Source organism: Hyaena hyaena, unplaced genomic scaffold, assembly GCF_003009895.1.
Source record: "Hyaena hyaena isolate Hyena2069 unplaced genomic scaffold, ASM300989v1 scaffold_466, whole genome shotgun sequence".
NCBI lineage: Eukaryota > Metazoa > Chordata > Mammalia > Carnivora > Hyaenidae > Hyaena > Hyaena hyaena.
Genome location: NW_024081099.1, coordinates 163,978 through 181,595, shown reverse-complemented (window position 1 = coordinate 181,595; position 17,618 = coordinate 163,978). Strand labels below are relative to the sequence as shown.

Here is a 17,618-nt window from a genome sequence, read left to right as displayed (position 1 = left end):
GTGGTACAAGCAGACCAGGTAGTGTCAGGTGTCACGAAATACACATTTTGAGAGGCACTTACGAGTAGAACAGAGCTACAGGAATCTTTATAGGCTGAGGTGCCCAAGGAGTAGCTTGGAGAGGCCAAGCAAGTTCCTTGTCCTTGTTGGTCGCCCAAGGTTAGTTTGGGCTGGGTTCCCCATTTGCGGGAGGCTGTTATTTGTGGGGCCCCCAGGGCTACTTGTTGAAGTCTCATTATTATTTCCCAAGGAGATGTTAGCTCCAATGCTGACATAGGGGGCCTAGGGTTGAGACTGAGTCAACAGTCAGGTCTGGGTTTGATCATTTAGGAAGTCATATGTGGCCTCAATGAGGTTTAACAGGGGATCAAGTTACTGTGGGAGGCACTAATTGGGCTGGAGAATGGGCAGACAGGAATCCGGTGACAGAGGAGGGGAAGGAGTACTTACTGGAGCTGTTGATTTAGGCTGTGGTTGGTTTGTGCTGAATTGTAAACAGGGTCCCGGGGTTGTATCTGGTCACATAGAGACCCCAAATTTTTTCCGTGTCCCATGGTTTTTTTTCTACAAACCCCACCCAACTGGGTTTTAATAGTTATGTTGATTGAGGCTGTTAGAGGTAGTGTTGTTTTTTTGACCTCTATGAATACGTCCCCTTTAACCCAATCTACTGCGGTTTCACATCCCCATCAGGCACAGCGAAATTGCCCCCTTTTCTGACAGACATTTGCCCCAGTGGCTGGGCAGACATAGAACTGCCATCTTTTCCAAAGCTGTGGTTGTTTAACCTACGATTTATCCATCCTGGGCATGGGTCCGAGGTTAAGGACCCATGGGTATTATCAGCCAAAAGTTGGCAAAGTTCGACTGTAAAGGTAGGCTGTGTCTGTAGTCATAGACTGTAGGACCTTCCCGGAATCTCTGAGTTTAAGTTCCCAAATATGAGGTACTGGAATGTGAGGGTTTACAACAAGTGAATAGCAACAAGGCAAATAATGAATTAAAAAGCAGAGCATAGAAGTCTTAGCCGGGCATTTGGGGACAGTCTCGTAGTCCTTTGAGTGCAGGCCCAGAAGGTAAACCCTGGGCCAAGATAGAAGGACTGAGACTAAACTCATGTGCAACAATGTCAAATGACTGCTGTCCCTTAGGAGTAATGTGGTTTTACATGTTGCTCCCCCTACCAAGTACTGTAATGTTTTACAATACTCATTCACAACACCTCCATACCAGCTCCACTACCAGAAGCAGGTGGTTTGCTACCTATTATTTGTAACTACCTTAACACTTCCTTCTCATTTAGTCATAGAAAATGACTTTTTTTCAGATGAATCGAGCCATTTTATTTAATTATAGTAAGCAAGCACACACTTATTGTCTTCTTATGCCCAAGTAATATTCTGGCCTATATGGGAGACCACCACCCCAGATTATTTTCCATTCGATATGCAAGAAGTTGAGATTTAAAAATCACGTTCGGCAGCACACCACCAGATTCGAAATAAACAGGATTTCACCCGTATCATTTTGAATTTCTTCATCATCTGCAAGAGAAGAAAACCAGCTTTATAATCTGATGTGTGTGTACTAAGTCACAGTGCTGAAATCTTAGCAACTTCAGTTACTTTCTAGTTAGTTGGCTATTCTTCCAAATTACCAAGTAACAGCAAACTGGGTCAATTCTGGTCTTCCCATTCCTTAGCACTAAGGATTCCGTATTAATGACAAAATATGAATAAAACGGAACGTACCTGGTCAGGTTTTCTGTCATCCACTGGAACGGTTAGTTCAGCTTCCTAAAAACATTTAAGCAACAGTTAGATGCGTGCCCAATAACCTAGCACCCTCCAGGTTTTCAAGTGATGAATGTTACTTGTGCAAGTCAGAATCTGATACCAATTAAATGGTGACAGCTTTGCCAATAAACAAGAATATGCTCTTCCATGGCTAGGAAGGGAGACTGCCACGGCTGACAGGTCCCAAAGATACATGGAGATTTACAATCCCAGAACTTATAAGCAAGCAACACTACAGATATTACTCACTTTCTCGGATCTAAATGTGGCGGGTATCAGGACTCGGTGTTACTACTTTAACAGTGGCGGAGTAGATTCAAGATGGCCACTTGACACCGACAGCCGAATTCGCGACCTTTGCTGGTCATCAGGTGCACGATCGAATGCCTTGCTGTAGAGCCCAAAACCATGCGCGCTCGGCTTCCGACTCAGCGCCCTGGGTGGCACGTGGCCGCCGCGTGACCAAAAGAATACCTCAGGTTTTCGAACCTAGAGGTTTCACAGCTGTCGCTGACCGATCACTACAAGACTCCTGAATCTCATGCATTTTAACTAGGCCGAAAAGTTCTGCCTCAATCACCATCTTAGTGCACAAAACACGACAGCGCACCTCAACCACGTAACCTAAACCCGACGCTTCCCGGATGTAAAAGGCCGAGCACTTGGGCGCAAGCTGTCTTATAGAGCTGGTGACGCTATTCCGGGAAGTGCCGCGAGGGGCGGGCCCACACAGCTTTTCCCTCCGCTCTGCCCTTCCCAGCCCCTCCGCCGTTCCACCCCTTCCCGACGCCCCCTAGCTCCTCAGCGTTTGCTCCACCTCCCCCGCCCACCGTCTGGGCGGGGCGGTTCATCCCGCCCTCGATTCTGACGCACGCGCATACAGGAGTCAGAAAGTTCTCGCGAGATCAGGAAATCCTGACGCTGGTTTTTGTCTTCTTGACCCGGGAGGTGAAAAGCTTTTGTTTCCTGTTTGCTTTAAGGATAGTTAGAGGTTGCCCTTGTTACCGAAACGCCAGGTTAGCTAAATCCTCAGCTTTTAAACCACTAGGTAGGTTAATATATATGGAACTAGCTGATTTTTCTGTCTATTAATGATCGGAGACTTAGGTTTTCAGCTGGAGTTGCTGTTCCTGAAGCACAGTTATCAGTGTTTTGCAAGGGTTTTTGTTTGGAGGTTTTGGGGTGTATTTTGGCGGCGACGGGGGAGGGTGTCTAATCTCTTAGGGGTATTTACACTCATTACTGAAAGCCTAGCCAAAAGACTGTGTATATACAAGAATAGAAAAAGTAAAGGACGTTAGCCTGAAGTCTATGGGAGGCCCACTTAACGAGTATGTCTGAACATTTCCCGTGTTGCAGACTGACCCACAGTCTGTTGTCCGTATTGGCCGCAGCTGGATGACTCTTAAAAGCATTATGTCTGCTCTTACCTCCCTACTGTGCGTTTCTTTGAGGGCGCAATTATAGAAATAATCGAATTAACCCTTGTAAAGTGCAATTAAACATATTTAGGAAAACATTTAGTTCTAGACACGTGCTTATTAAATGCTATTAAATTTATTTTCAGTTTCCCCTTGTTATTGTCCTCTGATATGAAACAAAAGGGAGGTTTTACTTAGTAGCGGACTATTTGGGAAGGTATGTTGTGGCAATTGCTGTCAGGAAAAACGGTATCAAAAATTTATTCCCCAGAATAAGTTGGGGAATAAAGTGCCACATAAGAGATCTACAGAAGCCTCATGAAATCTTTACGTACTGTTCTGGGGGGAAATAGTTTATTAGAGCAAACATTCCTATTATGATTAGAACGACCAGCTTATAGGAAATGAATTTTAATTAGAAAAAGCTAAAGTTGTTTCTGAGGCTCACCTTTCACCCTATGTTTTTCTGACTTCATCTTCATCTCACTAATGAACGAAAAAGTGCTATTCTGTAACAAGAGGTAAATACCAAAGCACAGCGGAGAGTTTTGCTTAATTAGATTTCATGTCGAATCTGTAGCCACCTGTATTACTTTGCAAAGGCTGTCCGAAGAAAATGCCACAGGTTGGGTGGCTTACTACAAATTTATTTTCTCACAATTCTGGAGACTAAACTCTGAGATCCAGGTGCTCACCGGTTTGTTTTTAGACCTTCGATGGCCTATAGATGGCCCTCTTTTCCCAGTATCTTCACATCTTTAACTTCCGTACCTGTTTGTATCCCAGTCTCTGAAAAGGACACCAGTCATCTTGGATTAAGGCCTGTGTTAATGACTTAACCTTAATTGCCACTTAAAAGATCCTGTCTCCAAATATTATCATATTCTAAGTTATTGGCTGTTAGGATTTCAACATATGAATTTTGGGTGACACAGTCCAGCCCATACGACCAGCCACTTATGGTAAGCTATAAAGGTACATTGAAGTTTTAAAAGCTATGTTTCCATTGGGCTAAGGAGTAAAAACACCTGAGACAAAGAGTGAAGAGTCTCTGCTCCCATATTTTAGGTTCTTTTCTCCATCTTATATTCCTTCCCATCTATTTCCCATCTAGTTTTTTTCTTTTATTTAAAATTGAGGTATAATAACATATTAGTTTCAGGTAAACAACATCATGATTTGATACTTGTATATATTACTAAATGATCACCACATTAATCGAGTTAATCCCTATCCCCATAAATAGTTATTAAGATTTTTCTTGTGCTGAAGATTTTTAAGATTTTACTCTCTTAAGGGAGCCTGGCTGGCTCATTTGGTGAAGTGTGGCTTCTTGAGCTCAGGGTTGTAAGTTCAGTCACCACATTGGTGTAGACATTACTTTGAAATATTAAAAGAAAAAAAAGATTTACTCTCTTAGCAACTTTAAAATATGTAAAAGTATTATTAACTGTACTCCCCATGCTGTACATTACATTCCCTTATTTATTTTATAACTAGTCTGTTGTACCTTTTGACTCCCTTTACGCATTTTAGCTACCCGTTCAACCCACCGCCTCTAGCAAGCCCCCGTCTATTTTCTGTATCAATTAACTTGGTGTTTTTGTTTTTGTCTGTAGATTCCACATATAAGTGAGATCATATGACATTTGTCTTTCTGTGACTTATTTCACTTAATATAATGCATATGGTACATCCATAATGTCAACAAATGGCAAGGTGTCATTTGTTTTTATGGATGAGTAGTATTCCATTATATGTATGTACATCCACATCTTTAGCTATTCATCCATTGATGAATACTTAAGTTGTTTCCATATTTTGGCTGTTGAAAATAATGCTGCAATGACAATGGGGCTGCATGTATCTTTCTGAATTAGTGTTCTTGTTTTCTTCATATAAATACCCAGAAGTAGATTGCTGGGTCATATGGTAATTCCATTTTCAATTTTTTGAGGAACCTCCTTACTGTTTTATACAATGGCTGGACCAATTTACATTCTCATTAACGGTGCATAGGGTTTTCCTTACTCTGTATCCTTGCCAACCCTTGTTATTTCTTGTTTATTTTTTNTCATATGGTAATTCCATTTTCAATTTTTTGAGGAACCTCCTTACTGTTTTATACAATGGCTGGACCAATTTACATTCTCATTAACGGTGCATAGGGGTTTCCTTACTCTGTATTCCTGCCAACCCTTGGTTATTTCTTTTTTTTTTTTTTTTTGTTTTTTTTTTTTTTTGATACCATTCTGACTGGGGTGAGGTGATATCTCATTGTGATTTTGATTAGCATTTCCCTGATTAGTGATGTGGGGATCTTTTCATGTGTGTGTTGGCTATATCTGTATCTTCTTTGGAAACATGTCTATTCACATCCTCTGCCCTTTTTTTAATTGCATTGTTTAATGTTTTGCTTGAGTCATATGAGTTCTTTATGTATTTTGGATATTAACCCCTTATTAGAAACATGACTTACAAATATTTTCTCCTATTCAGTAGATCGACTTCATTTTGTTGAAAATTTCCTTTGCTACAAAGAAGCTTTTTAGTTTGATGTAGTCCCATTTGTTTACTTTTGGAGTCAGATCTAAAGAATCATCACCATGATCAATGTCAAAGATCTTACTGCTTATGTTTTTTTCCTAGGAATTTTATGGTTTCAGGCTTACATTCAAGTCTTTAATCCACTTTGACTTCATTTTTTGTGTATGGTATAAGATAGTAATCCAGTGTCATTCTTTTGCATGTGACTGTCTAGTTTTCCCAGCACCATTTATTTAAGTCTGTCCTCTCCCCATTGTACATTCTTGGCTCCATTGTTGTAAGTTAACTGACCATATATGCATGGGTTTATTTCTGGTCTCACTATTCTGTACCATTGATCAATGTGTCTGTTTTTATGCCAGTATCATACTGTTTTAATTACTGTAGCTTTGTGGGGCATGTGGATGACTCAGTTGGTTAAGCATCCGATTCTTGATTTCAGTTCACGTTATATCTGAAGGTTTGTGAGATTGAGCCCCACACTGGGGGCTTGGGATTCTCTCTCTCCCTCTCTCTCTGCTCCTCCCCTACTTGTGCTCTCTCTTTCTTTCTCAAATAAACTCTAAAATAATAATTACTATAGCTTTGTAATAATACGGTTATCAACCAGGAAGCACACTAGCTCCACCTTTGTTTTTCTTTTTTTCTAAGTTTATTTATTTATTTTGAGAGACAGTGTGGGAGGGGCAGAGAGAGGGAGAGAGAGAATCCCAAGCAGTCTCTGCACTGTTAGTTCAGAGCCTGATGCAGGGCTCAAACCTACAAACAGGTCATGACCTGAGTCCGCATCAAGAGTTGGACACTTAACTGAGCCACCTAGGTGCCCCTTTGTTCTTCTTTCTCAAGATTATTTTGGCTGTTTGGAGTCTTTTGTCGTTTCATGTAAATTTTATTATTGTTTGCTTTATTTCTGTGAAAAATGCCATTGGAATTTTGACAGGGGTTGTATTGAATTTGTAGATTGCTTTGCATAGTGTGGACATTTAAACAGTATTCGTCCAGATGTTCCATTATTTATATGATCTTCAATTTCTTTCATCAGTGTTTTATAGTTTTTAGTATACAAGTTTTTCACTTTCCTCATTAAAATTTGTTTCTAAGTATTTTTTGATGCAATTGTAAGTAGAAGTGTTTCTTACATTATAAAAAAATGGAAGCATATTAGAGTTTATATCGTGATTTTGTATCCTGCTACTTTACTGAAATTCATTTATTCTAACTGTTTTTGGGTGGAGTCATTTGATTTTCTATATGTCATATGCAAATAGTGACAGTTTTACTTTTTCCTTTTCAGTTTGGATGCTTTTTATTTCTTTTTTTTACCTAATTACTTTCGATAGACTTCCAGTACTATGTTGAATAAAAGTGGTGGGAGCATCCTTTCTTGTTCCTGATCTTAGAGGAAGAGCTTTTACCTTTTTACCATTGAATATGATATTAACTGTGGGCTTCTCATGTTTGGCCTTTACTGTGTTCAAGTATGTTCCCTCCTGCTATACCTACTTCCCACTTTGTTCAGTTTTTAGTCATAAATGAATGTTGAATTTGCATAAATTTTCATGTGTCAAAATACTACTCTGCTTTGACTGCTTTGATTGAACATACTTGTTCTGTGAAACTTTTCATTACTCTGAATTTGCTTTCCCTTTTTGACACACTATATTACTTGGATTTTTCTTGTGGTATCTTAAAGTCCTTGTGAAGGGACTGTGTCAACTCTCATTTGAAGTGCCTATCAGAGTGACTGATGTTAAAGAAGCACTCAGTTGGATTATTGAATGCTTTGAAGCAGTCAGTATATATTTTACAAGAATTGAGAAAGTTTTATATTTAGTTTAAAAGTGATTTTTTTCTAGGAGGTAGAGTTTGATTCCCCCCCCCCCACCCAAATAAAGTTGAGTATTGGCTGTACTTAGTGACTTACTTTCAAAGGGTCTGTAAGGAAAGAAGGGGAAAGTATAACTCTACAGTGGAGAAATATAGCAAACACTACCTGGACCAAGTGATCAATAGTAACATGAGCAAGAAGTCGTATTGATAGTGTGTACCTTGGTAAAATTTAATGAAAACATTTCACCTCCTTTGTGTTATTCTTCCCCAAAGCCCTAACCCTAGTCATACCATAAGAAAAAATATCAGACAAAATCAAGTTGATGGACAATCTACAAATTACATATCAGTACTCAAAATTGTCATGATCTTGAAAAACAACAAAAGTCTGTGATCTTGAAAAACAAGAAAAGACACACCAGAGGAGATGACACATGATGACTAAATGTAATGTGATATACTGTCTGGGAACCTCAAACAGAAAAAGGACATTAATGGAAAACTAGTGAAATCTGAAGAAAGCGTGAAATTTAGTTAATAGTAATGTGCCAATGTTGGTTTCTTAGTTGTGACAGATGTATATGGTATTACAAGATGTTAACAATCGGGGAAATTGGTTGGAGGATATGTTGGGAACTCTATTATTTTTTCAACTTTTCTGTAAACCTAAAACATTTTAAATAAAGCTTAATAAAACAATCATAAGTTTATAGTCTATTATTTTTGTTTTAAGACAAGTTGTGCTTTAGTGATGGTTCCTATATACTCTTAGTGTGAAATTTGTGGCTGAGATGATGATATTTCTAAATTTGTGGGAATTTGAGATCAAGCCTAATTAGCAGCTGTTCAAGCCAAATCTTTGAGACTTAGAATACTTGGTAGAGATTATGTGGTAATCGGTAGAATTAAATTTTTATTGTAAATAAAGGTTGGCTTAAGGATTTTAAAGGTAGACTGCAAAGTGAAGTTGTTAGAACTGATAAAATGATGACTGGACAATACTTAATTCTGCTTTTGATATACTAACTGAAAGAGTTCATTATAGAATACTCATTTTCCAACTATGCTACTTTTCCCTACTCTATTTCCTTTTTCCTTTTGTGGTTTTAGTGTAGAAACTATAGTAATCATCAGAGAGGCAAAATTAACATAACAGCACAGCTCTCATGAATGTTGAAATAAGTGGGAGAAAATATCAGGAAATGGCCTATGGGCTTATTTTCATTTTAAGATACTTAGGAAACCTAAGCTTGCAGTTGGTGTGTACTAGCAACATGATAGTGCTGGTAAGAGAATTGTAATACAACTATAGTGTCTAGAAGAGTTGAGAGTTCTCCCCTATCTCTATTGGAATATTCTTTTTGGTTCTGAACACTTTGTTCATTTTTTAAACATTTGAAAGACTCTGTCCAATGTTTATTGAGTATAGATGGCCCTTGCCTCAAAACTCCAATGGAATTGAATAACTTATAATCAGTGATGTCATAGTTTTTCCAGACTATTCAAAACTCAAAGCCCAAGAGTCAGCTTTGATTTCTCCCTATCCTCCATTTTCAATTTTTAGTGTATTTTTGTATTAGTCAGTGTATTTGTTATCTAGCAGTATGTTTCACATTAGCCTAAGCATAGTGGATTAAAACAATAAGCATTTATTATCTCACATATTTTCTGTGGATCAGGAATCCAAGTACAGCCTGTCTTGTTGTATCTCACTCATGAGGTTGTAGTCGGGATATTGACTGAGGCTGCAGGATCCTCTTTCCAAGGTTGCTCAGTTACAGGCTTAGCAAGTTAATGCTACTTGTTGGTAGGAGACCTCAGCTTCCCAGCGTGTGGATCTCCCATTTGGCTGCTGGAGTGTCCTCATGAGATGGCAGCTGGCTTCTCCCAAAGTAAGTGATCCAAGAGAGGAAGTACCAATGATGTTATGACCTAGTCTGAGAAGTTACTCGCTATCACTTGTTAGAAGCAAGTTATTAATTCCAGCTCACACAGAAAGGGAGAGAAATTAAACTCCATCTCTTAAAGGAGGGAATATAAAAATTTGTTGATTCAAGTTAAAGCTGCTGCAGTAAAAATGGGTGAGGTTGTGTTGGGAGTTATAAGCAATCCAAAATCATTGTTGCTTAAAACAAATGTCATATATCTTGTCATATTTTTGTCCATTTTAGAGACTTAGACTAAGGAAGCCTTCACCATTTGTAATGTTACAGACAACAAGAAGGGTAATGGGAAGGTAGAGAATCACATACTTGTTTTTAAAGGCTTCCATTCTGAATTGAACAGTCCTCACATTGCTTCATATCCCGTGGACAAAAGCGAGGTGCATGGCTACACCTAACTGCAAAAGGGTGGGGAAATGGAAGCCTACTATGTGCTTAGAAAGAGAAGAATCAGAAATATCAATGAACAGCATTAGTAATTTCTTCAGTTGCCATGTGATAACGTTTTTGAAACTTATTTTTAGATTAACTTTTCCTTTATTTTCATACTGCTAATCTCGGACAACATGTCTAAACTGTCTCCCTACTTTTCAAATTCCCTATCTCCACTCAACTGAGCATATTTTTGAAATATTAAATTTCCTGAAATACTATTTTCTCTATGCTTGTCACTTGCTATAGAAACTGTAATGGCTTTCCCTCTGGATTATCAGGTCAAGTTTCTAATCTTTGGACATATTATAATGTGTGGTACACTTACCATGCTCATTCCTAGTTTTGTTTATGGTATTTCATAGCATAGACTGTATTTCCCATTTTTCCTACCCATCCATTAAGACACACCTCAATTATTAAATTTTTTTACAGGAATCTTTATCCAAAACATCTCTTCCCTTTTTGCCATCCTTAATATTTATTCTTTGTGCCTTTGTTTTCAAAAAATTGTTCGTCTGTAAATACTTAATATTCCTACTGTATGATTTCTACACTGGGTCCTGTTCTTAGTGCTGGGGCAAGAGCAGTAAACAAAACAGCAAAATTTCTTACTCATGGAGTCCATATTTTAGGAGTATAAACCAGGTGTAAGTAAGAGTATCAGAGTTCTATCATAGGGGCAGATACAGATCGATCTAGTGTAAGGTTAATCACAGCTGTCCAGTGCAGGAAGCAAGGAAGTGGCCCCTGAAGAATGAACTGAAATCCAGGAGAATAGAGTGGAATCTACACTGATTCCTCCCTGCTTCCAAGGGTTCACCTTCGATGATGGAGGTGATCTGCAGGAGGAACTGGTCTTTTGTTACAGACCCAAATTGCTGGATTTGAAATAGAGGATCCTGCAAGGAGTAAAGAAGATACAGACCTGGCTTCGGCTCCAACCTACAAAACTGAGATAGCAGATAAGTGACAGCTTGCTTAATTAGTAATATTGCCTTATGCCCTGAACTGACCTTCCAAGTGTGAAATTCTGTGATGGCTGTTTCACCTCCACCTACTATGCAAACAGTCTCTTGTAGTCCATGCTAACCTGGAACTATTCAGGCAAGAAAATGGAAATGTAGTACTAGCTTAGCTAAGTTGACAAAATAGAACCACAATAAGTAACTTATATGAAAATTAAAAGTCAATAAGTGCTATGGAGAAAAATGAAGGGGATGAGAAATGTTTGCAGTGAGGATGGAAATGATTTAAAAAAAAAAAAAGTGTTCAGCCTAGATCTCCTTGAGAAGGTGGCACTAGGTCAAAGAGTTGAAGAAGGTGAGGGAATGAAGCATGCTGTTATCTGGAAGAAGAATATTCTAAGTATCCAGTGCTTCCTGAGTGGCACCATACCTGGGTTGGTAGACAGCCTTTTACAGGACTCCCAATGATCCCCATCTCATGTTACTCCCTGCTTTATGTAATTTCCTTCCTTTGCATGGCAAAGCGATGAGAGGACACTTCTGAAATTAGGTTATAAAAGACTGATTTGTTTCTTGCTCCCATTCCTTCTCTCCTGTTTTTGGATGCTTGCTTTGATGAAACAAGCTGGTATATTGGAGAGGCCTACATGGTAAGGAACAGAAAGTGGTCTCTGGCCAACATCCAGTAAGGAACTGAGGCTATCAGACCAATAGCCCCTGAGAAGCTAAATCCTGTCAACAATCACATAAGGGAGATTGGAAGTAGATCTTTAACCAGTTGAGCCTTGAGATGACCACAGCCCCAGATGCTGATTGCAGTCTGTGGGACAGAGAAGTAGAGAATCCAGCTGAACCAGATAATACTGTTTTAAATGAGTACTTTTAGGAATAGTTTGTTATTCAGCAGCTGATAACTCATATACATGGCATGTTCAAGGGACAAAAATGAGACCAGTTTGGTTGGGGTGGGATAAGCAGCAGGTAATGAGAAAGATGCAATAGACTTTCTAGATCCTTATGAGTCATTAAATGATTTTTAGTTTTAGTTTGTTTTGAGTGAACTTGGTAGTTTTGGGAGAGTATTGAGTAGAAGAGAGACATGATCTTAGGATTTACATGGTTTTATTCAAAGGTCTATTGAGAAGACGTACAGAGTGTCAGGAGATAGAGTGTGAACAGGGAAACCAGTTAGGCTAGTGTAATAATGCAGTTGAGAGAATGGTGGTGAGTGAGAATGATCCCAGTAGAGAAAATTATTCAATTCTGGATATATTTTTATGGTAGAGCTAATGGAATTTGATGCTTGGATATAGTTGTAAGAGAAATGGATACAGACTATGAAAAAAATAGCTCAAAAGTTTTTTGATTATTTGTTGAGATGGGGATGACTGTAGGAGTAGGTTTTGGGGACGTAGTACTCAGGAGCACAGTTTTGCACATGTTAAGTTTGAAATATTTTTTAGACCTCTAAGTAGAATTTTTGAGTAGAGAATTTAATGTCTGAGTATGGTATTCTGGGGAGAGACCTGGGCTGGGAGCTGTTAAAGTGTAGAATCCACTTAAAGCCATGAGATTGAATGCTAATAACAAGAACAAAAGACAGACAGAAAATGGGATCAAAGACTGAGCTCTTGTGCATTCTCAACATGTATCTACCAGGAAAAGTAGCAGGAACCAGTAAAGGAGATTGAGAAGTGAGGAACAGAGGAAAGCCATTGGAGAGTGGTATCCTGAAAGTCAAGAAGAAAGTTTTTCAAATAAAAGTTTGTTCATGGTACAAATAAGATGAAAATTGAGAAATGACCATTGTCTATAGCAATATGGAGGTCATTTGAGACCTTGTAGAGGACAGTTTCACAGAGAATGGGAAGGGAATTGGAGACCATAGATTTAGATGAGCCATTTGTGGAGTTATGCTAGAAAGGAGAAGAAAAATGAGACAGTATCTGAAGAGGGGTGTGGGACCAAGAGTGGATTATTTTTTTTTCCTAGAGGTATCACAATCCCAGATTTCAAGGTATCCTACGAAGCTATAGTAATCAAAACAGTATGGTACTGACACAAAAATAAACACATAGATTAACAGAAAAACAGAGAATCCAGAAATAAACTGACACTTATATGGTCAATAAAGCTTAGAAAAAGGAGGCAATATATATAATGGGAAAAAGACAGTCTTCAACAGACAATGCTGGGAATACTGGACCACTTTCTTAAACAATACACAAAAATAAATTCAAAATGGATTAAAGACCTAAATGTGAGACCTGAAACCATAAAACTCCTGGAAGAAAACATAGATGGTAATTTCTTTGAAATTGACCATAGAAACATTTTTCTAAATATGTCTCCTCAGGCAAGATAAAAGCATAAATAAACTATTGGGACTATAGCAAAATAAAAAGCTTCTGCACAGTGAAGGAAGCTATCGACAAAACAAGCAACATACTGAATAGGAAAAGATCTTTGTAAATGATATATCTGATAAGGGGTTAATATCAAAAATATATAAAGAATTAATACAACTCAATACCAAAAAAACAATCTCATTAAAATTGGGGCAGAAGACATGAATAGACATTTGTCCAAAGAAGACATACCGATGGCCAACAGACACATGAAAAGATGCTCAACATCACTCATCATCAGAGAAATGCAAATTAAAACCACAATGATATATCATCTCACACCTGTCAGAATGGCTAAAATAAAAAAATGCAAGAAATAACTAGTGTTGGCAAGGACGTGGAGAAAAAGGAACACTCATGCACTGTTGGTGGGAAGGCTAATCAGTGCAGCCACTGCGTAAAACAGTATGGAAGTTCCTCAAAAAAATTAAACAGAATTACCAGATGATCCAGTAGTTCTACTCCTGGCATTAACCCAAAGAAAATAAAAACACTAATTCAAAAAGATGATATGCACGCCTATGTTTATTGCAGCATTATTTACAATGGTTAAAATATGAAAAGCAACTCAAGTGTTCATCAATAGATGAATGGATAGAGGTGGAATACACACATACATACATATAATGGAGTATTACTCAGCCATAAAAAAGAATGAAATCTTGCTATTTTCAACAACATAGATGAATCTCGAGTGTGTAATGCTAAGTGAAGTAAGTCAGACAGGGAAAGACAAATACCATATGATTTTTATTCATATGTGGAATTTAAGAAACGAGGAAGCAAACAAAAAAGAGACAAACAGAAAAACAGACTCTTAAATACAGAGAACAAACAGGTATTTGCCAGAGAGGAGGTTGGTGGGGGGATGGGTGAAATAAATAAGGGTGATTATGGATACACTTATCCTGATAAGGACTGAGAACTGTATAGAATTGTTTAATCATTATATTCTACACCTGAAACAAATATAACATTGTATGTTATGTTAATTAGACTTGAATTTTTAAAAATGGAAAAAAGTGGATTATTTTTTAAGCGTGGGAAAGTATAAAGCATGTTTATATTCTAACAGGGAAAGATTCAGTACAAATGGAAAATTGATGATGCAGGAAAGATTTGGTGAATTGCTTGTGCAATTGCTTTGGGATCTTGTGCACAAAGTAGGAGTGAGCCCAAGATGGTAGTTCAAGCAGTCCATCAGCAGAAACGGAAGTATATGGATATAGATGCTAATAGGTAAGTGATGTGGTGGATTGAACTTTTGAATATTCGTTTCTATTAATTTATTACCTCCCCCCCCCCCCCCCCCCCCCCCAGTAATAGAAAGCAAACTCATCAACTGAGAAGTTGGGAGAGGGAGTGTTGTATATTTTAGGAGAGAGGAGAATATAGTTAGGAGACAGTGTGAGTAGTGGAAATGTAGTAGGATTCCTGGGTCACATAGGAACCCACTGGGGTTCTTATAATAAATTTAAGTTCACTTAAAATATTAGCATGATTGTATATTTTCTCCACACCAAGCTCAGCTACATAGGTATAGATGTAAAGCTGACAAAGAGCTCAAACAAACTAACTTTGCCAGGAAAGTAAACAAGGAGAGTGGCAGGAAAGGGAATGTATGCAGAGAGTGGTTGTATTGATTTGCCATGGAATTTAGACTGGTTAAGGAGGGATGATGACACATTAGAATAGTGAGAGACACTGAAAATGTGAGTAGGATTAATGAAACTTGAGGGGATAGTGGGTCAAAGAATTTTGGAATTTGGGTACTGGAGTAATGACTCCAGGAAACATCTATATATATTTATTGGGAAGATTACCAAGCATCATACTGAGCCCTTTATTGTTTAGTATGACAGGTAGTGGAGTTGCCCAGTTGCTCTATCATCTTAAACTGGCTTTCATCACCTCAAGAGTGATTGCTTGACTTGGTTGTAGAAATGCATGTCAGTGAGATGTTGCACTCATACTTCATTAAATATTTAACATCTCAAAAGCTCAGCTTTTTCTTTTTCCCTTCTCAAATGGCCTGTGACCCTTGATCTTTGGTTTAATCTGTTTATTAATGAGGGCTTTTTTTTGGAGGCTTGCATCCCCTTATGCAAAAGATTATATAATACTTAATATAGCAATATAGTGCATTAAAATGGAAGGTCTTATTGCTGTTTTAGAGTAAAAATATAAACTATATTTGTAAAATACTCCTTTATATTACACATATTAAAACAATTTGACATTTTAAAATTTATTTTGAGAGAGAGAGGTGAGGGGAGGAGTGAGGGGCAAATAGGGAGAGAGAGAATCCCGAGCAGGTGCCATGCTCAGTGTGGAGCCCAACACAGGCTCGATCTCATGACCATGAGATCATGACCTGAGCTGAAATCAAGAGTCTTGTGCTTAACCAACTGAGCCACCCAGGCACCCCAGCAATATGAAAATTTAATAATTACTTGCTAAAACTCTATTTTTCTTTATTTTCTCCTATAATACACTTTATACATGTGTCAGGACATCAAACATTTACTATAGAATTCATAACCCTAGTTTTTTGATCCATCATCCATAAGAGTTATAAATATCTTTATTAGTGAATAGATAAATAAGCTTATGTTCACTAAATAAGCTTATGTTCACTAAACCTAATGGAATGAAAATTATAAGCAACCAATTTTTATAAAGTGCCACTAGGTGGCTCTATTACCCTATTATTTAGGTCTGTGTTTAAACCTTAGATTTTAACTTAAACAAATTCATTTATTGTGAATATGTAAACGAATGTAGATAATAACATCAAAATGTCATCATATATAATGAGTCTACGAAGCCACCCTCTGGACTCCAGTTTTGTATAATATTTGTATTATACAACCTTAGTTGTATGGGCTCAGAAATAAACCTTAGTTTCTAAATAAATATTGAAAACCTTAGTTTCTACTAGAAAGAAACAGCTTTCCTCCAGATGTAAATTCTAAGAATATGATTTGAAACCACAGAGCTTTTTTAATATTTGAACTTGATGTATATAAGTCTTAAGAAATACTGAACCAAGTGAAGATTTAATTCATTTCCTATTGTCTTAAGTATTTAGGTTGATACATATTTTAGTCTGGAGTGTATCAAAGTAGACCATGATTTTGTGGAAGCAATAAAATTTTTTTGCCCAATCTACTAAAGGACAAGGATATAATCATATTCATCTTACCTACAGCAGTACTTGGTTCATGGTACATGCTCAACAAATGTTTGTTGAACAAGGAAGTTGGCATTATAAAAGTGAAAAAAAATTCTGAGGAATTATACACAGTGTTCAAAAGGAAAAATGAATAGTAAGTTATTATATTTAAGCAAAAATAACAAGTGTTTTTTGGCCCTGGGCACATCTTACCTCTGTCTTTGCCAAAAATTTTAAATTGTTTTTTTTCTCATGTGGTGATATATTTTAAATTTTATAAGGAAAATAATTTCACAGAGAAAATTTAATGACAAAGTTTGAAACTGGTCCTTATAGGTAAATATTTATAATTGGACTAGATCTCCATTTTCTAGTTTTTTAAAAATGTTTTATTGATTTCTGAGAGAGAGATTAAAAGAGAGAGAGACAGCATGAGCAGGGGAAGGTGTGAGAGAGGGAGACACAGAATCTGAAACAGGCTCCAGGCTCTGAGCTAGCCATCAGCACAGAGCCCGATGCAGGGCTCGAACCCATGAACTGTGAGACCATGACCTGAGGCGAAGTCAGATGTTTAACCGATTGAGCCACCCAGGTGCCCCAAGATCTTCATTTTCTTTACAATCTTGGTATTAGAAGTTTATATTCTTCATGAGATAGGATTATATTGGTGAATTTCTATTTGATTTTCAAACAAATGACAAGACTTGTACAATACTCTGAAAAATTTTAGTTTAAGCTGAATTTAGAAAAATTTTAACGTTATTTTTTAAAAATAAAATCCTAAAACTCTGAAACATTGATGTAAGAAATTGAAGATGACACAAACAAATGAAAATGAAAATGTATTCCATGCTTGTGGATTAGGAGAAACAACATTATTAAAATGTCCTTTCAATCCAAAGCAATCTACATATTTAATGCAACCCATATCAAAATACCAAGAGCATTTTCCCAAGAACTAGAACAGATAATCCTAAAATTTGTATAGAACCATACAAGACCTCAAATAGCCAAAGCACTGTCAAAAAGGAGGAACAAAACTGAAGGTATCAGAATCCCAGGTTTCAAGCTATACTACAAAGCTGTAGTAACCAAAAC

The 17,618-nt window shown here is 37.4% G+C and overlaps 1 long non-coding RNA gene and 1 other non-coding gene across 2 annotated transcripts; both read right to left on the bottom strand.

The window, feature by feature from the left end:
* Positions 1–1,323: 1,323 nt before the first annotated feature.
* On the bottom strand, positions 1,324–2,461 carry LOC120246346. The gene is made up of 3 exons (XR_005532022.1): positions 2,046–2,461; positions 1,752–1,796; positions 1,324–1,544 (listed from the first exon to the last, which is right to left on the bottom strand). It is a non-coding gene; the product is annotated as an uncharacterized LOC120246346 (long non-coding RNA).
* On the bottom strand, positions 1,865–1,995 carry LOC120246361. The gene has a single exon (XR_005532026.1). It is a non-coding gene; the product is annotated as a small nucleolar RNA SNORA24 (small nucleolar RNA).
* Positions 2,462–17,618: the final 15,157 nt, after the last annotated feature.